Below are 24,052 nucleotides of genomic sequence, written 5' to 3'. Positions count from 1 at the left end.
GATAGATAGATAGATAGATAGATAGATAGATAGATAGATAGATAGATGGATGGATGGATATATGGATAGAGATAGAAATATGGATATGGACATGGATATAGATATAGATATGATATAGATAGGGTGAGCAAGAGAAAAGAGTCTAGTATAACAAACAGATTGGGAACCTGAGTATCTTGGAAAATGGTGGTGCCATCAACAGTAACAGGGAATTTTATAAGATGGGTAGCTTTGAGAGGAAAGATAATATATGAGTCTATGATCCTATGAAAGAAGAGGTTGAGTTCTTACTAGCCTCTGCTCCAAGGGCAAAGCCCAACTTCCAAAGGGCAACTGTTATAACATGATCCGGGAAACAGGAGGTAAGAGTAGAATGCTTCCAATGCTACCTGTACAAATGCTGTGGGACAGCCCACAGGAGCCACAGAAGGAAGGAGGTGAAGAGACTGAACAGAAGTGGGAGTGGGTGGAGTGGGGAGAGTGTTAGAGAAAGATGACTGTGTTTGTATCAGAGACAAGTCCCAGGATTGGCTGTCACAGTGAGGGGGGGATGGAAATTTCTTCCAACCCTCTGTTTGAAACTGAATACATTATCAGCCATTTGTGTCATATGTGTGTTTCCACTTGTCACTTCGGAATTGTGTTGAGGAATATAGAATCTGTTTGATGCCTGGCCTCCCAAAAAACACGGTGTTATTACAACACACACACATATATTGTATATTATGTGCACATATATGTGTGAATTATGGATGTGTGTGGCTATATATGTATCTTTTTCTTTTATTAAAGCTAAACATTGTCATTATTCTGGAGTCAGTACCATGATCTAAATGTAGGAGAATTACTCATTCAACAAGCATTTATTAAATGCCTACTATGTACCAGATATTGGCTCTATCCCCCAGCCTGGTTCTAGAGACACAAGAGAAAAAGAATGCTCTACTTCACAGATGGAGTTTTGACTTATTATTAGATCAATCAATCAACAAGGATTTATTGCATGACTATTATGGGCCAGGTACTGGGGATACAAATACTAAAATGGAACCATGCTATTCGGTAGGCAAGTCATCCCAGAGGAGGCAGCAGAGAACCCTGAGGAAGAGGCAGACAGGAAGTAACCATACCAGGAAAGCCAAATGCCTGCCACTCTCTCAACCACCACCTCCCCTCAGATCCTAGTGAATAAAGCCCAGAACCCTGAGCCCAAGAACCTTAAGAAAACCAATACCATGAGCCCTACTTCCAGCCTAGGCTCCTCAGTCATCTTTGAGGGGAGCAATCACTATGAAAAAGGGTCTACTTTCCTTTTCTGCCATCAACACTAACTGCTGATCAACTGCCGCTGTTGGAGGCAAGGAAGCCCAAGAGACCTGATGTGTCAGCAGCCCTAGATTAGCCCTACAACCATTATCCTGAGAAGTAGTTCAAGTAGACATGGGCCCTGGCAAATTCTACACTCTCAGCCTTCTCAGTAGCCCCCCAAAAGAAAGATCATACCACCAAAGTCTTTGACATTCTCAATTGGTTCAACATCAGGAACAGATACAATCATCAGTAAAAATTATTGATTACTACATTAGAAAAGATGCATTACCTTCTGCTTTGGTTGCTGCACCTTAAGGACCATAGGACCTTTCCATCTGACTTAGACCTGAATCCTCCCACATGCCTTTCCCATTAGAATGTGAACTGCTTGAGAGTAGACATGGTCTTGTTCTTTTAAGTGCTTTGCACATACAAACGCTTTTCATCCATTTATTCCTTCTTTCATTCATACTCTCAAGGAGTTTATATTCTAGAAATGGCCCTGGATACAATCGGACACTTTGGACTTTTTAAGGGAAGGTCTTTCCTAGGTCTCAGTTTGTCTGAGGTAATGCCCATTTGGTGATTAAAGGCTACGTGGTGGTGGTGGAGGTCCTTCATTCTCAAAGAGGACCAATGACATCAGGAGAGTGATGTCTTGACTTACAAGCGAATTATATTTAAGTGAGGCAGAAGTTGTTCAAAATCATCAGCCTCACTTGCTCCTCCAGAATCATCAGGAGTCCAATGGCAAGACACAGGTCAGGATAACTGGCAATGGCCAGAAGAGTGATATCTTTACTTGCAAGGGATTTGGATTTATATTCTAACATGAAAGGAAGGATCTTGCATTCCTCTCTACAAGAATTCCTTCCAGTTTTATATCTATTCTTCAACAAATTGGTGAATGCAACATGTCCATTCAATAACAAACTTGTTTTTTGGAAAGGTATATCAGCATAATTTTTCTTTTCATCATTATTTCTAATTCCTTTTCCTTAGGCACTTTTCTTCAAGAGCTGCTCATTCTATAATTCTGGATTGCCCACTTTCCAATCCCTACTCCCTGGGATAGCCCTGGTGAGTAAATAGATTCTTAATATTCATATAAATGATCACAGATGATACTGCTTCTTTCTTTAAGCCCTTTTTTGGCCCCAGTGTTGCTTTTATCCATCTACTTTCATGCTCATACACAAACCGCACCCCTCCCAAGTTCCTTAACCTATCGTGAACCTAGAAAGTCATTGGTAAGCAAGCCCTTAGCCCACCTTACAAACTGAACATAAGCCACAGCTTGCTGTAAGCCCAGAGAGGGTTTAAGGAGGCAGATGCCCATTCTGCTGATCCCCGGGAGTGAGGAGATGTGGCGAGACATACAAGAGCTCCTCCATCTGCACAAGCCGTCTTCATTTCCATTATAAGCCACAAATGGCAAAATCAATGGGGAGAAATAGGGCTAAAATAGAAAGAGAAATAAAACTGTGACAAATCTCAAGGCCATCTTGGTAGGCCTAACAAGATAACCCTTGGAGAATAGGAGCTCTGAATAAGGTTCTGCTAGTCTCAAAAAAAAAAAAAAAAAGACAGCCTCAAGCAGCCTCTTTCTGCATGGACTGGGATGGCTCTGGGGATTTTCAAAGTCTTTCCAGGGAATTAAGAATTTACTACACACCAGACTTCTTGAAGCTCAATAGTATTTAAATTCCTTGTCACAATACAGGTGAAGTGAAAAACCAGAGTTAAAGACAACTTCCTTCATTCTGTTCTACCTAACACAGCTATCTCCTGCCCCAGCACCTTCAGCAGAGTTTGGATCAGAGGCTTAAAGGAAGTTGCTGGTCTTCCAGGTTGAGCACATATCTCAGTCCTACTCCTTCTTGACCTCTCTGCAGCCTTTGACACTGCCAATCAGTCTCTTCTTAATATTCTCATCTCTCCAGGTTTTTAAGACACTGCTTTCTCTCCTCCTACCTGCCCGACCAATATTTCTCTGTTTCCTTTGCCGGATGTTCATCCATGTTGCAAGGTGCTTCAGGGGGACTGACACCTGTGGTGCAAGGACTTGCTGAGACCTTTTGAGGACTGCTCATCCACCTTTGGTGTCCTCTTTTCAGCCAACTCTCACCTGTGGCTCCACAAAGTTGTAGCATGTACCGTGGCCACACCCTGTTAGTGAGTTAGGAGGTGTCTACCCCAAACTTCCCCCAGCAAAATGGACAGTTGGGAGAACAATTTGTCCCAGTGGCCATGAAGGCAGCTGAAGCAGGTACTGTGGAGCACTTAGAGCTTGGATACATATCAAAGATGCCAAGGTCATCCAATGAATCCTGGTTCATTGCCAGTCATCATGACTTTTGTCCTGCCACTGGACTTCAATGATGCAATAACTGTGCTAAACACTTTACAATTATTATCTCATTTTATCTGAACAACAACCCTGGAAAGTAAATAAACTGGAGGAAAGAGAGGTAAAATGATTTGCCCGGGGTTATATAATTAGTAAATGTCTGAGGCTGAATTAGAGCTCTGGTCTTGCTGACTCCAGGTCCAGCACTCTGTGCACTGAGGCACCAGCTAGTTGCCCTCAGCAAGTCCCTTCACATCTCTGGACCTCAGATCCTAACATTCAATAGATCTATGGCTCTAAAAGCTGTATGCTCAGTGAAGGATATTCTGGCAACTTGAATTCTTCATTTTACCACCATTTTAACCCTTCTTTGATCTCCCTCTTTTGCCTAATATAGCTTTAAATCACTTTCTGCTGTCCTTAGCTTTCCTCATCAAACTCCATTCATTCTTTTGTGGACCCCTGACCCTGTGCTCAAAGGATCATGCAATGCCTATTTGTCCTCTGTTAAGCTCCCCTTGCTTCCGGCTCCTGTACTGATCTTTTTAAAAATCTAAGTTGTTAATAAGGTTCCTGTGCAGTCTCATTGATCTCTTTAGGTTTCCCTTTAGTCATTTTGCTTCAGTGTTCCTCCTTCATCTCCAGTCCTTCTCCCCCTTCAATTGGAATCTGATTCATTTTTCCACTACCACCTTTTCTCCTTCTCTCCCTGCAACATCTCAAATATTCCTAAATTTCCCTTCCACAATTTTCTTTCTAGCCTTCTTTACAATTCTAAAATAGCCCAGAACTCTTCAAAATCCTTTATCTTTCCTTTTCTCCTTTCTCTTTCTCGGTTTCAATTCTTTTTTCTCCCTCTTCTTCCACATAGACTGAAGCTCAAAGTAAGTATTTTCTAATAACATTGAATTATGGTTTTACTCTAGCTCTAGGAAGTTAAGGAAGCCATCCTAACCTAATATATCAAAAATATGAATATTACTGATCCAACAAAGGAAAATAATTCAGTACCTGGTTCTCCCTCTTCCTCTTCATCCCAACCCCTTCTCCTCATGCTGTCCTCAAGACCTGTGGCTCCACAAAGCTGTAGCATGCACAGTGGCTATACCCTGTTAGTGAGTTATGAGGTGTCTACCCCAAAAAATAGAATAATTAATGGGCATCCTAAATGTAGGAGACATTACATGGGTGAAGAGAGGAATGATTCTGTCTTCCACTTCCATGATCCATACTTCTGCAATATCTCTTCCAACAACAAACTCTATATCCTTCCATCTCTCCTTCTGCCCCATTCCTTGCAAAACCTACTCCATTCTCATCATTGTGACCTTCAGTCCTTCTACTTCTTTTTGTTCTCCAAATTCCTCACACCTATTCTGGTCTTCCTTCCCTTCACAACTGAACCTGTAATCAAGCTGATAGTTCAACTTTACAGTATCAGTCTTACCCTTTAATCCCTTACTCCTTGTCCCAAGGAAACCATCCTTTGCCAAATTCTAACTACAGGTAACTTCCTGTAATATCCTTCTTCACTCTTATTCACTTGTTACTGAACACTACCGGAGAAAGTCATACAACTGTGTCAATAGATTCACTACAAACTTATATTATCTATTCTCAACTGGACACTGATCTTTTAATCTTTTCTACTCTCTACTACACTCTACAAAGTAGACATTCACAATTCTTAGACCTCCTACATTATCTCTTTCCACATTCCTCTCAGTAGAAGACTTTGCTATCTCTTGAGAAAAGATACCATCTATTGACAAGTTCCACTTCTCTATTTCATACCTCAAAATCCATCTTTATCTTTGTCTATTCTCTCCCTTGCTCCAATCTCTGATAAAGAGGTCCTCTTTGCCAAGACTAATTTACAGTTTCATGTGCGATCATCTTTTTTTTTATTCTACAATGTTATAAAAATGCTTGTTTTATTTCAGAAATTGAAAATAAAATAATTTTTTTAAGACTAAGGTTGTCTTTGAACTCTTGATCCCATCCTCTCTCAATCCTTCCAGGAGATTTCTACCCCAGTCATTCTCTCTCTTCTCATATTTAATCTCTTCTTAGTCATTGACTCCTTTATCACTGTGTGCAAATATGACTAGGTCTTTCTTCCTTAAAAAAACCTTCACAAATCATCTATGTTCATTGTCTACATTTCTTCCCTTCCTATTGACTTCTTAATTCCTTGCAATCTTTCTTCCAACTCCATCACTCAACTAAAACTGGTCCACCCAAGGTTGTTGCCAAGTCCATTGGACTTTTCTCAGTACTCATCCTTCTTGACCTCTCTGAAAGTTCTGAAACCATCAACCACCCTCTCCTCCTAGACAATCTATCCTCCTTTGACATTTATGACACTCTGGGTTCTCTTCCTGTCTTATTCCTTATCAGTCTCGTTTGATATTCCACCATCCTTCTCTTACCTACTAAGTATAGGAATTCCCCAAGGTTCTGTCCTGGTCTTTCTATTTTCTCTCTATAATCTTGATGAACTCATTACCTGTCATGGATTTAACTATCACTACAATGTGAATGAATTCTAAATCTGTATTCTTAGTCCTAATATATCCACCTGAATGACTTGTTGGCATCTCAAACACGTTTAATATAGAGTTCATTATATCCCCCCCAACACATATACAACATATAATTAATTATATCCCCTCCCCAAAAAAAGCGCTACTCCAAACCTTCCCTTTCCTATTGATGGCAACATAGTCTGTCCAATCATTCAGGTTCACAACCTTATAGACATTCTTTAGTTTGCCCAGGAGCTGTTTCATTTTCAATCTTGCATTACCAGAATGTAGCATAGTACCTTGTGAACAGGAAGTAATGAAAAATGTATGCTGAATCACATAGAATCTTATAGCAGAATACGTTAATACACATAGAGTTAAAAGGGAATTGAATTGATTTGAATCGAATTGATTCTGACTTTTTTTTTTTGAAAATGCATTGGAATGGTAATCAGGAGAACTGGATGCTAGACCTGGTTCTGCCACAGTTGTGTGGGTTTCAGCAAGTCACTTGACCTCTTGGGGTCTCAGTTTGCTAATCTACAAAATGAGAGAATATAAAAGGATGATCTCTAAAGTCCCTTCCATCCACAAAATTCCATGGTACATTGGTTCTGCTTATTTTCCCTAAGTGTCACAGAAACAAGAAACTAAGTTGAATTCAAGAGGCACAGTGGTTTAAAAAAGAAACTGTTCCCTCAAACATGTGTATTCAAATCAAGTGTGGTGAAAATCAAACTTAATTTATTGTGAAATTTGCTTCTTCAATAAAAAAGCTGAACATGAGATTTCTTTCATTTTAGTTAAATTTTTCCACAAATGGACACTGATTAAAAGGACTTATTAGTATGTGATGTGAGAATGATTCAACCCAATTCTCATTCCTCTCTTCACCCATGTATGTCTCCTACATTTAGGATGCCCGTTAACTTTAAAATCAGGATAGAGAAATGCAAAAGGGAAGAAACAGTTGGGTAGAATCTCTATTTGTTAATGTCTATCCCTCATGCTTGTACCCAAACTTTGCCAGTTTTGATCCAAGACAAAGTATACTAAAATCTGACTTTTTAACTAATCACATTTAAATTTCTCGTCTATTTTCTTCATTGTTTTCTTCATCATCTGCTCCTTTACTTCATCTTTTGCTTAGATTTTATTATTAATAATGTTCCTTGCATTTATTTTTCCTTGTATTCGTTCTTCCTTTCTAAATTTATATTTAGTGCTTTTGAATATAAGCAACTGGTAGGATAGCTCCTATTGTCACCTATACTACAAATATGTCTTCCAACAAACAATGCCAACCATCCAAAGAAAGTTAGCATTTCCTGCTATGTGTCATTTGCTTCATGATCCTACTCATAAAAAATTTCAATCCTCAAGTCACAAATTCTTTCAAAAAGCCACAGGAAAAGGAAAAGAAAGATACCATCATCTTTCCTTTTACTTCTTTCCACCCATTCTGAACTAAGACAGAATGGTTATCTATCTCTTGTTTACTTTTTTAAGCATATAAAAATTATTACTAGTACCATCACTTCTCTGTTTTAACTTTTCTCCAGGCTAAAAATATGTATCCCAGTACCTTCTCCAGGAAAAATCATAATTAGGTTTAGATTTTTCAAATATAAAAAATCAGTAAATCATTTTAAAATACCTTTTTAAAAAAACTTTATACAAGTGCTTTTGTTGACAGGTTTGTCTCAGAATTCAATTCAACTCAATGAGGCACAAGACAATATTAAATCATTGCTGCCCTTGTGTGCTTTTAACACTATGAATTGCAGAACAGGTGCTAACCTGCCTCAGTAAAGAAAACTTTATTTTTTTAATTATTTTTATTTTTTCCAGTAACTAGCATTATTTCCTCTCTCTTTCCCACTTCCCCTTCCATCAAAAAGACAAAAAAAAACAGAGAGGGAGTCTCCAAATCAAGGGTTCCTCACATCAATGAAATCACAACTTCAGTTCATAAAAGAAATCAATTAAACTCCCAGTTTCTTGAGAATCTTGAATTCTCAAGAGAATTCAGAGAATCTTGAACTTTACTGGACCTTAAAGACCAAATCCAACCCTTTTATTTTACAGATGAGGAAAATGAGGCCCCAGATAAGGTAAAAGGACTTGCTCAAAGTAACAAGAATAGTAAAAAGCAAAGCTGAAAAAAAAAATTGAATCCAGGCATTCATCTACAGATTCAGTGTTCTTTCCATGGACTCACTCATGAAAGAGCAAGCAGACCAGGCTTTGCCATAGGGCTCAGTTTCTGGCTGAGTATATGGTGGAGGTGGAAGGATCTGAGTAACAGCCTATACTGACCAGTATGGAATACCTAGGGAGAGATGAGCAACTAAGTGGTGCCATGGATAGAGTGTTGGACCTGGAGTTAAGATTCATCTTCCTGAGTTCAAATCTAGCTTCAGGTACTAACTAGTTGTGTAACCCTGGGCAAATCATTTAACCCTGTTTACCTCAGCTTCTTCATTCATAAAAATGATCCAGAGAAGGAAATGGCAAACCATTGTAGTATCTTTGCCAAGAAAATTCGAAAAAAGGGTCAGGAAAAGTCAGACACGACTGAAAATGACTGAACAACAGCAAAAGGGAGGAAAAAGAAGGGGTGTGGAGGGAGTGGGGAAATATGCAGCTGCTCTAATCTGACCCAGTGTACTCCCCAAGCTGATCAGTATCCTTGTTCTCTACTCATCAGAGTGTTTGCAGCTGCAAGTCAACCTACAAGCAGTGTGGACTTATCTGGCTTTCTTCCTTAAATACTGTGTTGACTAATCAGTGAGATTTGGGGAGGCAGCTGTAACATGGTGCCAAGAGCCCTTGCTTAAGAATTAGAAAACCTGCATCCAAACACCAGCCCTGCCCAATGTCTATCTTAGCTTAAGCCAGTCACTTAACTTCTATTTCCTGATAATTTGCAAATACATATTTTGAAGAATTTATTTGGCTCATCAAATGGGATAACATATGTGTTTTACAAGGAGAACTAAGTTATTAAAGGCCCTAACCTTTCTTCATATGTTAGACAGAAAGGAAGTTAAATCAAGATTAGGATTAAAAAATGGAGTTTTTCAGTTTTGCTCCTACAATGGGGGATTTAATTTGCATTGTGCTAATTATGAGTAACTTTGAATATGATTCCATATGACTTTTGATTTTTTTTCCTTTAAAACTTCTTGTTCATATCCTTTGTATGGTATAATTTGAAGAGGAGAAAAGCACTAATTGTGAGAGGAATTAGAAAAGACCTCTTTTAGGAAGTTAACAAGCTATGCTTCTACAAAGTCTTGTATGTGGGAGATTGAATATAATTGTTTTATATGCAGGGAGCAGCTAGTAGGCCAGTTTGATTAGGATGGAAAGTGTATAGGGGGAATAATACGAAATAAGATTGGAATGGTAGGTGAAAACGAGACTATATTTTCTGGACATGACCAATATGGAATTTGGTTTGTTTGATTATGTATATTTATTACAAAGGTTTTGTTCCTTGCTGTTTGTGATTGTTGTTGCTGTTGTTTTTCCAATGGAAATGGGGTTAGGTGGGAGAGAAACTACTTTTTTTGTTATAGAAAAATTTTATTTTAAAAATTAAAAGTTCAAATATAACGAATAAATTATGCTACAAAGTTTTGGGTGTAGTCATTTATCTGTGAGCATGTTGTAGCCCATTATTATAATGTAAGTTCTGTGAAAGCAAGGGACTATGTCCCCTTAATGCCACTATGTATCCTCAATTCTACACAGTAAGTGCTTAATATGAATTCTTTCTTTTATTTTAATTTAAAGCAGTTGTGGTTAAGTAACTTGCTCAAGGTTACACGGCCAGTTTTTTTTTTTGTGGGTGTTAAGTATCTGAGACCTCCGGGGCCAGCGCTCTTACTCAATGCACCAACTAGCTGCCCCTTAATATGAATTCTTAAACCTAATGATGAGTTTCTCTAAACTTAGTTAGGTTAGTCCTTTGACAACAGACAGAAAATCCATCACTAGGCCCCTAATGAACTTTTCCAACTTAGTAGAACCAATCAAAGCTTTTACCTTCACTGTTACAACCTTTTAGAACCCAGATGTAACCCAAGATGAGGCAATAGAGAAAGATTCTAGCTGAAGAAATATATAACAGATCACAGAACCAATCATTCCCTTTGACCCAACAATTCCATTGCTGCATTTTTTTTCTTAGAAACATCATGAAATGAAAAAAAAAGATACACCTGTACAAAAATATTCAAAGCTGCATATCTGTAATAGCAAAAATAATAGAAACATCCTATGTATCCAGCAATTAAAAAGTGGTTGAATAAATGATTAACATAATAGAATTCTATGATCCCACAAAAAAATAAGGATAAGGCTACAAGACAATACAGAAAAACACGTCTACAAAATAAGGGTAGCAGAACCAGAATGACATACACATACATGACCAATATATAAACAAATGAAAATAAAGCCAAAGGTAACAGAGCTCCAGATGAATTTGGAAGGAGATACAGCAAATGCATTTTTGTTGTAACTTATTGTTAATTGGCTTGAGTATACTTTGTTTAAAATGCATAGTACAATATGCTTATGACTTTGGGGCTATAGTTATTCCTTATTTGTTTATTTGCTCATTTTCTTTCATTGACTGTTATTATGTTTATAATAAAAATTTTGCAATTAGCCCCGGAGCAATTTATCCAGTACCACCATCTGTTTGCTGAGTAATCGGAATAGCTTCAGGCCACACTAACCCTCCTTGGCCAAAAGGTATGCCCACTACTCTAGTGTTGGCTTTTGGCATAAAAGTACCATCCCCTATTTTTCTCACCCAGATTCATAAATTTTCTGATGTCCTAGTGTCTACCAGAAACTTGCTCTTTCCATCTTGACCTTCCCCAGGATCCAAAAGTATTTCCATTGTGAGGGTAGCATAGCAAGTGAATTACTCAGTCTCCCCAAGAAAATATCTCCACCTCATCCCAAGCTCCATTCTTGTTCCCCATTCTTGTTTCTCATGCCCCCACCTTCTAAAACAAAGTTAGTGCTTTCTCCTATTGCCCGCATGTTTAAGGCTTCCTGCATTCCTCCTCCAGGATTCAAATTTACAACTAAAGCACACAATCAGGATGATCAGCTCTGCTAATTCATATTCCAAATGCCCTTGATCCTTGAGATTCCTGCACAAACCTCTCTAGAAAGTCTCAGTCAGCATCGGCTCCTCCAAACCTAAAATAGCTAAAATACCCAAAATTAATTTCCGTCTTAAGTTAATGTCCTGGTCCTCACTTTTGTCTCAGAATTGGAGTCTCAAAAGTCCCTCTTGCTCTACATGCAACCAAAGATAATTAAGAATTCTTGGATAGTTTCCTGTCTTTATTCACAATAGACTGCTTTCATTAATGATACCATCCAATTCAAGATGATTCTCCCCTAGTTTCTTCATGACAAATGCTACCAGCATATGATCAGTTGCTAAAGTACAAGGAAGCATCTTAGAGACCAACTCATACTGGCCCAGGAAAAAAAAACAATGTCTCTGCCTACCTTTACTGAAAAACAGACTGGGATCCCATGGCAGAATTCAGAAGACAGGGAACTGGTCCTGTGAAGAGGGCAACAGTTGGATGGGAAAGAGGAAGCTGATCCTTCTGCCACCACATGGATGTTGCCTAAGGTTCTTGTATTTGCTCCCCCAAACTGTCCACCATCTTCATTACCTCTTGAAGGCAAAAATGATTCCATCAGTGCTAGCTCTTGCTCTCCATTGGAAAATGATTAAGCACATTGTGGGATTTGAATGTATTGGGATATAATTGTACCATAAGAGATGATAAATATGAAGAAATCAGGGAAACTTGGAAAGACATCCATAAAACAATGAAGAGAGAAGATCTTGAACAACGTACAGAATAACACCAACAAGGTAAAGAAAAACCATATTTGAAAGGGTTCAGAACCCTAAAATCAGAGTATAAAATCATAACTTTAGGAATCTGATGGAAGGGTATGTTCCTCCTCCCAACCTTTGCAGAAAGAAAATGACACACAGGTGTGGAGGGAGGCATACACCTTTAGTTACAGACAATGTGTTGTGTTGTGTTGTTTTTGCTTGGCTGTTCTATTTGCTACAAGGAAAGGGGCAGTTGGGTTGGCAAAAGGTCATTTGGAGATGACAGTCATGTAAAAGGAACATCAAACATTTAAAAAGAAAGAGGTACATTTGCCGACCTCTCCATCCCCATAATTTATACTTAAAGTAAAATAATTTCTCCTTATTAATCAGAATTGGGTCAGAATAGCAGTTCCCTTTGCAATATACTCCATATCTTGAAGAATTAAGTTATTACTGAAGTAAATCAAGATTTTACCTGATACTTTGCTTTTGGATAAGAGAAATCCATAAAGATTCATAATCTATACTAATATTTCCTATGTTCTTTCTGACAGGATCATTTATCCCCACATGAATAGCCAGATGTGTCCAATGGTATTATGGTTTGAAAAGTGTCCAGTCTATTCATCAAAATATGAATAATCTCTCTGGAAAAATAAAATGACTGATGAAGAATGTTGCCCACTTTGTCTCCTCCACTAGACTGTGAGCTCCTTGAGAGCATGGACTGTCTTTTACCTTTCTCTGTATCCCCAAGAATAAGCACAGTGCTTGGCACATAGTAAGTGCTAATAAATGCTTGTTGACTAATTAACAGAGTGATGATGGATAATATGCAGAATAAGAAATGTTGTTTTGGACATAGCCAACGTGTCAATTTGTTTTGCTCAACTATATGTATAAGATATAGGCATTCTATATTTCTTTCATTCTTTCTCTCTCTTCCTTTTTCTTTTTCTTCCTTTTCCTCTCTTTTTTCTCTCTTCTTTCCTTCCTTTAATTTCCTTCTTTCTTTCTTTTCTTCCTTTCTGTTTTTCTTTCCTTCCTTCTTTTCAGTGGGGAGAGGAAGGTAAAAAGGGAGAAAAAAGTTTGATAATTTTTTTAAAAAAAGAACACATGGAAAGCCAATAAGAATAATCAATAAATATGACAGCTTTGAAACTAACATATTGAATTTTTTATTTACTTAAAAGAAAATATATACTGCCTATAATGGAGCTATACAATTTCATGTACAAACATCTTCTTCTGTTATACTTTGTTTATGGATATACCCATTTTACTTGATGTTTGCTAAGAATTTTTTTTAAAGAAAAATAGTCACAATCACCCCCTACTTATCCTGCTTTCCTATTACCAGTACCATATGGCCTCTCTCCTAATGATATCTGTGGATTCTCATCAGTTTTCTTTGGATTACAAGGTTTCCTTCTCAGAGAATCCAACTAGAGGTGAAGGGGCTCCTATCTATTGATCAAATCTAATGTTCAGTTCAGTTTTCTTCTCTTCCTCCTCTGTATCACATCCTTCCACCCTCCAATCTCCTGTCGTAGGTTAGGAATCCACTCTAGTGCTTCTTATTCTTATCCTTCTTTGTTTTCCTTTTCTTATACATCTTCTATTTATTCTGTGAATACTCCATTTTCCCTGACAACCTTCAGGGTTATTTCTTCAGTTCTTCCACTTTCTTTTCTAGTAGGAAAATGAATTTGCCATTTATACACACATAGCTATCCTTTCATACCTGAAGAAATATCAGCCTTCTCTACAAGTTACTATAAAAATCCCTTTTCCTGGCACTGGGAAGCTAAAATTCTTGGTTTTTTATCATTCTTGTTGCTAGTTCTTCTGGTTAAATCATTTGACTGTATCAGTGTGTGCCATACCTATCAATTGTGCCTGAAATTCAGTCATGAGGGGTTCCTGAGCAAGCCTTTGTCTATATGAAATGCACTGATTTCAACAGAGACATTCAGAATAATTAATTACCCATCATTACTCTATATTGCCTCTTTGTCAGTTTTGTGATCTAGAGCTAGCTAGGTGGCTCAATGAATAGAGTTCTGGGCTTGGAATCAGGAAGACCCGAGTTAAAATCTAGCCTCAGACACATAGTAGCTATATTACCCATGGTAAATCACTTAATCTTTGTCTGTCTCAGTTTCCTCAACTGAAAAAATGGGATTAATAATAGCACCTACCTCCCAGGATTGTTCTGAAAATAAAATGAGGTAATATTTTTAAAGAGCTTAGCATGGTGTCTGATACATAGTAAGGTGCTATATACATGTTTATTCCCTTCCCACTCCCCCATATCATCTGTCTTCTTTATTTGGATAGAAGGTCTATGGTATATAGTAATCACACAATGATTTCACCTCTATTTTTTCTCCTTTTGCCCTAATCCAAATGCCTTACTTTCAGGGTTATGGATTTCCATATGGATATCACTACTACGTACTTGGTGTAAGAGATATCCTATAGCTTTTTCAATATGATCTGTTTCTTTTGAACAAAATAGACTTCCTATCCCTCTCTAAAGTTGTATTCCAATGCTACATGACTATAAAGTGGTCTTGAGTTTCTAAAAGCAATCCCAGGAGATGTAAAGCTCTGACAAATACTATTAAATGGAAAGCTATAAGCATGGACTCAATAAAGCAAAGATAAATCTGACTAAATTCTAGTAAAACCATTCTTAGAGGGTTGGCCACCAGATGAGTTGGGTTTATATGTATATATATATATATATCTCAACTAATCAGCTAATGAAATTATCCACTCATGCAGTCTCTATTGGTAGAAGTATCCACACCAATGAAATCACCCATCTTTTTTTTTTTTTGCCTTTTGGAGGGCAGGGCAATTGGGGTTAAGTGACTTACCCAAGGTCACACAGCTACTAAGTGTTAAGTGTCGGAGGCCACATTTGAACTCAGGTCCTCCTGACTCCAGGGCCAGTGCTCTATTCACTGTGCCACCCTGCTGCCCCTTCTCCAATCTTTTAAAGTATTAATGCTTAGCTAACCAAGTGTTGTGGCTAGTTATTATCTTGATCCTATTTAATAGGAAAGACACAGAACTAGGTCAAATACTTATCTTGGTAGTTATATCCTATACCACTATCTACTGCACCATCACTGAGTGGAGGTGCTAAGAAAATGTCAAGCTCTCTTTGATTTTCAGAGAATAGATGATCTTGTCTCTTCCAACTGTACTTCTATCGGAATGGTGGTCTCAACTTGCTAGTCTAAGGGAAGTGAGCAGCATGGATTTACACAGTCAGAATTAACTCTTAAACTCCAGCCCACTGGCAAAACCATGCTCCTTTCCTGAACTTGTATTTTGATGAGCCCTAGTCACCTGAATTTGGCATAACAGGGTCAGCTCCCCACAGGAACAGACAGATATACTTATGCACTGTATACAATGCTTTGTTCTTTGCATAGAAACAATAGCACAATACATAATAAAACCTCAACCACATAGCTATATGCCTTCAGCTTCTACTAGACCCAAGCAGTCTCCAGTCAGTACATAGGTTTTCTCAAATCCAGGAAGTCCAGGGAAGACAGCGTGTGATTTGTCTAGTTCCCTATGGCCATGCTTTTTGTGAATTAGGTAGCACAGTGAATAGAATACTGAACCAGGAGTCAGGAAGACCTCAGTTCAAACCTGGCCTCTTATTAGTGACCCTAGGCAACTCATTTAATCTTCCTTTTACTGTAGAGGGCGATATTGTCCTTTCCCTCCCTCAGGCTCACAACCTAGAGGTCATCCGGGATTCCTCACTATCTCTTTTCCCCCCTATCTAAGCTATTGCCAAGGCCTGTGGTTTTCACCTTTGAAAAATGTCTCCTGTATATTCCCTTCTCTTCTCTGACACTGCTAAAAGTCTAGGGCAGGCCCTCATCACCTCACATCTAGACAGACTCTCCCCAGTCCAGTCCAACCTCCATTCAGCCAGTAGAGTTATTTTCATAAAGCAAAGGTCCAATTAAGTCACACACACACTCCACTCAATAAATTCCAGTGGCTTCCTACTGTCTCCAAGCACAAATACAAAATGCTCTGTCATTCAAAGCTCTTCCTGACCTAGCTCCCTCCTACCTTTCCAATCTTCTTCCACCTTCCTCCCTGCCTCATATTCTTGGATCTTGTGAACTGGCTTTCTGGCTGTTCCACAAACAAGACACTCCCTCTCTCAGCTCCCAGCATTTTCTCTGGCTAGCCTCCACACCTGGAATGTTCTCCATCCTCTGCTGTGACTACTCTGGTTTCCTTTAAGCCCCAACCCCGGGAATTATCTTCTATTTGTCCTGTATATATAACTTGCTTTGCATATATTTGTTTACATGTTGTCTCTCCTCCACTCAAATGTAACTTCCTTGAAGGCAGGGACTGTTTCTTGCCTCTTTTTCTATCCCCAATGCTTTGAACAGTGGCTGGCACGTAGTAAGCACTTAATAAATATTTATTGATTATTGATTACTATTGATTAATTAATCTCTGCTTCAATTTGTTCAACTGTAAAATGGGGATTATAATAACACCCACTTCACAATGTTGTTGTTAGGATCAAATGAGAAAATATCTGTAAAGCCCTTAGTCAATAAACATTTATTAAGCCCTCATTATGTGTCTGGGCATTATGCAAAGCACTGGGGATACAAAAAGGGTGAAAAAAAGTCCCTACTTGCAAGAAGCTTACAATCTAATTAAGGAGACAACAAGCAAACAAATTTGTACAAACAAGCTATATACAGATGATGAAGTAAATAAGAGAGGGAAGGCACTAGAACGAAGAAAGTTTATGGAAGTCTTCCTGTAGAAGATGGAATTTTAGTTGGGACTGAAAGGAAGTCAGTAGATGGAGCAGAGGAGGGAGAGCATTCCAAATATAGGAGATAGCTAAATAAAATGTCTAGAGCCAAGAGATGGGAGTATCTTTTTCATGGAAAAGCAAGAGGCCAGTGTCATTGGATTAAAGTGCACATAATGGGGAATGAGGTATAAAAAGACTGGAAAGGTAAGAAGGGAGTATGTTATGAAGGAATTTGCACATCAAATCAAGGATTTTGTATTTGATCCTGAAGATGATAGAGAGCCACTGGAGTTATTGAGTAATGGAATGGCATGGAATGGAATGGAACCTGTGCTTTAGAAAAATCACTTTGGAGGCTGAATGGAGGATGGATTATAGTAGGGAGAGACTTGAGGCAATCAGATCCACCAGCAGGAGACTGGCACAGAGTAGCAAATTAATAAATGATTGTTCCCTCCTCCTTTGTGGATGTATAAGTGATTACAGGAGATGCTACCGTGTTTCCCCGATAATAAGACACTGTCTTATTATTTTTTTTTTTAAAGAAAAACACCAGAGGGCTTATTTTCAGGGGAGGGCTTATGTTGTCCTGCCTCAGCTCTCCTCCGCGGCACTGCTCTCAATGGCACCAGCAAGCAAATCACTGGGGAAGAACAGGATGACGGCGCTCACTGCTGCAGCTCTGATTGGATGCAGCTCAGAGCGCGGCGTGCGTTTCAGGGGGGGGGGCGGTGCATACAGAGGGTACCGTAATGTAGCGTGTAGCACAGGGGATCACCTTCACTACAGTAGCAATCTCAATAGGGCTTATTTTCAGGGGAGGGCTTATTTTAGAGGAATCTTACACAGTAAGGGGAGGGCTTATTTTCGGGATAGGTCTTATTATCGGGGAAACAGGGTAGATAATATCCAAATGGGGAAGCTATTGCTACCATTCCATCCTGTCATCTCTTCCTGGAGTACATTAATTGAAGTTGCCAGTGGCCAAGAGGTGTGCTGTATTTCCTTTGTCTTTTTAAATCCTTAACTTCACCCTTGGCATCACCCTGTTGCCCAATGCTTCTCATCACTTCTTACACATTCCTTTCTTGTGCCCTGCCATGTAGCCAAAACCCTGCATCCCCACACAGAAGAAAAGGTGCTACAGAATGAGAGGGGTGCTATATCATCATACATGCCTCCATAAACAAAGATCATATATGCTGAGAATATGGTTACAAATGATCTAGTCAACATTTAATTCAATTCAATAAAATTCTGTTAAGCACCTTCTAAAGGATTAAACAAAATATTTGTTAAGCCCTTAGCATGTTTCCCAGCACACAGTAGTCACTTAATAAATGCTTCTTCCCTTTACTATATGCAAGGCACAAGGAACTGTTTATCTGTAATTCATGTCACTAGTAGAAGATGATGGGAAAGAACTGCATAGCCCTCAAGAAGTAGATACAGAAGGGAATAAATAAGTATAACAAGAATGAAAACATCTTCCAGACAACCATGAAAAATGAATGCCATGTTTGCTAGGCACTCTGACCTGATTCCCTCTATGCATCTTACAAGACTTAGAGGAGTAATTTAACCAGTAAGAAGAGTTATCTGAATTTGCCACAGAAATGATTAGTGGTTCTGAAAGATGCTTTAGGCAGGTGCACCTTCATCCAGAGAAGACTTAGCTGGGGCATAGTTGCTAGACTGTTGGCACCTGGTGGTTTTTATAACATATGCTCAAATAAGAGTAATGGCAAAAGAGAGAATCAGGTTTAGAGCAGATATATGCATTACACTCTGGGTATGTGTAAACCCAATATTATCCAGCTGCAGTTTACAAATTAAAGCATTATAAAGACCCGCTGGAAATGTGCCACATTTCTGGCAGAAATTCAAGAATCTCTGAACTTATATCCCCCTGGAGAGACCTGTTCAGGAAGCAAAAGAAAGAGGGGAAAAGTGAGATTTAGGATATCAAATGCCTTGCTACCTGATGTGCTACTGCTTAAAAGGATATAATTTTAAAATGAAAATCAAAGGGCTTTTCCCTGCAGTGTGACAGGCTTCAGGGAAACCCTCAAAAATAAGAAACTTGCAGGAAAAAATCCTCATATGAAGATTTAAAGAGTAACAGCAGAAAAAAGAGAGAAAACTGAATAAAGAACAAAAGAGTATGTGAAAATAGAAAAGATAAGACAGCAGCATCAGAAGGAAGAGACAGCTGAGAAGAATAAAACAAAGCAATTTCTACAATTTAGTAGAAATGAAGCAAGAAGGCAAATGAATGGAGTCAAAAGTATTGTAATATTTGGACTGATCCCTGACTCCAATTATATAAGCATTTAAAGCCCTTCACAATCTGGTTCTAGTCCAGTGGTGTCAAACTCAAATAAAAAGAGGGGCCAGTAATCCATAGAAAAGGACCCGTGTGGACTGCATGATGACTTTGTTGTCATTCAGTTGTTTCAGTCATGTCTGACTCTGTGACCCCGTTGGGGGTTTTCTTGGCAAAGATACTGGAGTATTCTGGCATTTCCTTCTTCAGTTCATTTTGCATATGAAGAAACTGAGGCAAATAGGGATAAGTGATTTGTCCAGGGTCACACAGATACAGTATGTCTGAGGACAAAATTTGATCTCAGGAAGATGTCTGGTAGCACCACGTAGCTGCCCCAGTCCCACATTATCAATTGTCTATTGAACATTTCTAACTGAATAAGAGACATTTCAAAGTCAACATACCCAAAGCAGAATTCATTACTTCTTGCCACCACTCACAAACCTACTTCTCTTCTTAACTTCCCTTTATCTGTCAAGGGATCCTGCCAGCCATTCAGGTTTTCAACCTCAATCATCCCCAGTTCCTCACTCTCCTTCACCCTAGTGTCTAATCAGTTGCCATATCTCATCAATCCTACCTCCAAAGCATCTCTCAAATTCATCATCTCACTAATCATATGCCCTCCACTCTAGTTCAGACCCTCATCACTTCTCAGCTAAACTATTGCAAAAGCCTCCTGAATGCTCTCCTTGCTTTGTCTCTTCACCTTCTGATCCATTCTTTACATCCTGCCAAAGTGACATTGCTAAATATCATACCATGTCACTCCTCTGCACAATAAGCTCCAATTTACTCCTTATAACCTTTAGGATAAAGCTCAGACTAGCATTTAAAGCCCTTCACAGATCATCATTCCAGGTTTATTAAATATTAGTCTACCCACGCACTCTCTACTATCACAAATGAAAAGGCAAACTGAAGGCAATAAAGTTCCTAGCATGATCAATTTAGTAGCAAGGCACAATTACCAACAAATTGGGTCACTGACTCCTCAGTTTACAAAGACAAACTGAGGGATTTACAGGGAGTGTTTTTATAGTAAATAAAGAGGAACTATATTCATGAGATTAGTAATATTCATGATATTAATGTATGTCCATAGAGTTTATAGGAATAGGGAAATATGACAGGAATAAGGAAATAGGTTGATTTGTAAGATTTGCCTTAGAGGTATTTCTGACCCTTTGTGACTTAGAATAAACCAATGACTAATGGATCATTATTAATAAATTTACAAGGGGGTCTTAGACAATTGGAAATTCTTGCTGCAAAGAAATCTTAGCCTTGAGAAATGAACAGAATATTTTGTGGTCACTTTCTTAATCCCATTTCTCAGACTTGTTTATCACTCAGAATATGGAGAATTTAGCGATTAACCAATGTCCTATTAGCCCGCACAGGGTCACACACATACTTTTATTTCCCCAAATTGAACTAACAACTAACTTATCTTAATATGATTTTTAAATACAAAATTAATTGAGGTTTGATTAGTAGAATCTTATTTAGAATTCTTATTATTCTAGTCAAGTTGGTCTATTTGCCATTCTTGACTCCAGGCATTTGCATATAAGCTATTACCCATGCCTAGAATGTATCTCCTCACCTCCACTTCTCAAAATCCCTCCCTTCCTCCATATTTCTGCTCAAATTCTACATTCTACATGAGTCTTTCCTGAGGCCTCTGCCTCTTCTACTGTCTCATATGTCTCTTAAATTATCTTATGTATATTTTCTATATATTTTGCATCTACTTATATTATATATGTTTTTACCCAATAGAATATAAACTCCTTGAAAGCAGAAACTATTTCATTTTTTTCTTTGTATCCTGAGTACTTACCACAGAGACTGGCTCATAGTGGATGCTTATTATTAATTGACTTATTAATTCTCATTTTGTCTTTCACTTTTCCTGGGTTTGCAGCCAACTGGAAGGGAGAATACTAAGATATGCAAAGCAAGAAGGATTAATAGCTTGAATTGCTATAAATATTGTTTTAAGATATGCCACCATGACAAAAATATTAGAAATGGAGGGGATGCCCAGTGACTGGGGAATGACTGAACACGTTGTGGTGTGTATATATATGAATGATTATGATAGAATATTATTGTGCCATAAGAAATTACAAAGGAGATGATTTAAGAAAATCCTGGGAAGACTTATATGAACCGATGCAAAGTGTAGTGAGCAGAACCAGGAAAACGTTGCACATGGTGACAGCAATATGATTAATGATAATCAACTGTGAAACACTTAACTGGTCACTACAATGATCCACAACAACTCCAAAGGACTCATCATGAGAAATGATACCCAGTAAGAGAATCGATAAACTCTGAGTGCAGATGAAATCATTTTTTCACTTTTTCTGTTGTTGGGTTGGGTTTTTTTTTTGTAACATGCCTAAATGGAAATATGATTTTTAGGACTTCACATGTGTAATGCATATAATATTGCTTGCCTTTTCAGTTAATGGAGGAGGGGCTGGAGGGAAGGAATGAATTTGGAACTCAAACATCTTTTAAATGAATGTAGCAAAAACATATTATTTTAAATGACCCCATAATTATTGACTCTAAAGTTGCTTGGAGGAACAAGAATATGCTCCCTTCTCCCTCCCATTCTCTCCTCCCCACAACATATTAAGGTACAAAAATACATCCAGGGTCTCCTTTCACACTACTAGTACAACACTTCCCCACCTCCACCCCACAGAGAGACAACACTGGTTGATTGCTTCTCAGTGAAAAGCAGACTCTTCAAAAATCAATAGTAACTTTTATGTCTATTGCATTCTGGAAAAAGCTCAGGAAAGAAATTGATTCAAAGTGATTCAAAATCTAATTTAAGTTTTAATTGCTTATCTAATTGGCAGCACTGCAGAGGTCAAGCTAAAAAAAAATGCTTACTGCATTTCAGAGGTTGAATTTTCTGCTGGTAGAACAATCTACCTGGTACATGGAGTTCAAAGGTTTGAATTCTGGCTTCCCATTCCCAGCCAAATGTTCTTTACCCTAACCCATTCATTTCTAAGTGTGTACAGTCTTTCCAGTTCACAGTCATCAATAAATAATACCAAAGCCAATCATGGAATTATCTTCCCTGGTCTGGATCATCTCCCAGCTTGAATACATTACTGTCACTAGAGTATACATAGTATTTGAAAGACTGTATAGAGCAGGAGGCCATAAAGAATGAGGATACAATTCCCACAAGCTTCATAAACCATAAAAAATGAAGCTCCAATGTCTTGTGCAGCAAGCCGATTCCCAGAAGGAAATCTATCCCTGAGAGTGAAAAGTTACATGTTATTTATTTTATATAGAATGGATGGATCCCACTCCTGGATTCACTCCTACCCTACCTATCTATCCTCATGCTGGCTGTCCCTAACAGTTTTGGCTCCCACTCTCCAATTCCTTCATGGCACAAAGCTCCCCACTCGTCCATTTTCACCCCCTCCCAGTCCCAAAGTATGAAAAGCCTCTCCGTGGCAGTAGCAACACCAGCAAGGACTCTGGTGGGAGTTATCAGCTGCCTTTAGTCTCATTAGTAAATTTTAATAATTTATGAGAGCAATGTGACTCCTGTGAATCATCAAAGGCTTTTTTTTTTTGCTAGGAGTACCATGTATTTAACACTATAGTTTGTGTGTTATAACATATTTATAGATTCAAAACAACAGCTAAGAAACTAGAAAAACTAATTTCTTTTTTTTAATTGTATGGATAACTCCTTTCTATCCCTTAATTCTCAACTTCTTCATTTCTCCACTCATTCCCATCAGGTCCTTCTCTTGCCTTCTTCCCATTCATACAATCTTTCACTTCTCAGTATGACTAATAGCTTTGGAGAAGAGGTCAACACTATCCTTCGAGTGGTACAGGTTCTAGAAGAATTTGTTTGTTTGTTTGATGGGGGAGGAGAGGAGTATTTCTAATCAGATTTTTATCCTATAGGGAGCTCCTAATGATGAATTTCCTCTACTAATTAAAGGTCCCCACATTCTGGTCTTAAAGAGTTATCTGAGGCACTACGGAATTAAATGATTTGTTCAGTCACATAGACTATCATTATAGGTAAGGTTTAAATTTATATCTCTCTAATTGTAAAATCAACTCTTTACTATTGTATTATGCTTCTGATTGATATTACGTTGTAACACTCTATTACAATAATTGTCTTGGTTTAATACTAGGGGTGGTATGGTTGTTTGTCCTTCATTTTCGAAGAGGACCAATGACATCACAACTAATATCTTGAAGGTGGATTTAAGTGAGGCAGAATTGCACAAGTCCTCAGCCTCACTCTCTTCCTGACAAATCTAAATCCAGTGGCGGGACAAAAGTCAAGATAATTGGCAATGGCCTAGGTTGCGGTGAACGACCTTGCCATGTCTGATGTCTGACCAAGCTCTAAGCACTCCACAGCACCTGTTCCATCTGCCTTCATGGCTGTTGGAACAAAATGTTCTTATCTACCCATTCCACCAGGGGAAGTCTTCACATGCTTGGGGTAGACATCCCCAAACTCACTGACAAGTAGGAGACCTGTCAGTTACCTCCAACCTGATTTAGCCCATGTGCTGAGACAGTCTTACCAGTGTGTGAATGCTGCACCTGCTATAGCTTCTCAGAACCACAGGTAAGAATTGAGTGCCAGGTGGACACCAAAGGTGGATGAGCATCTCTCTAGGGATAGCATAATGTTCCTTCATATCTACATAGTTCCCTCTTCTGATGCTGTAGGGAGTTTACAATAAATGAAAAGTTAAGAATACCATCATAATTGCTCCAAGTCAACAGT

General features: G+C 38.4%; 1 long non-coding RNA gene across 2 annotated transcripts in view; it reads right to left on the bottom strand.

Annotated features, from left to right (window-relative positions):
• The window catches only part of LOC138160122 (uncharacterized), a 380,488-nt gene that overhangs the window by 242,848 nt on the left and 113,588 nt on the right, over positions 1–24,052 (bottom strand). The window contains exon 3 of one of the 2 annotated variants that reach the window (XR_011168079.1): positions 11,734–11,908. The exons of the other annotated variant lie outside the window; for it this stretch is intronic. This is a non-coding gene — a long non-coding RNA (uncharacterized lncRNA). The remainder of the gene's footprint in view (positions 1–11,733; positions 11,909–24,052) is intronic. 2 annotated transcript variants of the gene reach the window in all.

The sequence above is a fragment of the Petaurus breviceps genome, unplaced genomic scaffold (genome assembly GCF_028583685.1).
Source record: "Petaurus breviceps papuanus isolate PSGF00001 unplaced genomic scaffold, PetGlider_PUasm1.0 179, whole genome shotgun sequence".
Classification (NCBI taxonomy): Eukaryota; Metazoa; Chordata; class Mammalia; order Diprotodontia; family Petauridae; genus Petaurus; species Petaurus breviceps.
Note: the sequence above shows the minus strand (reverse complement) of the source record. Positions and strands in the feature narration are given on the sequence as shown.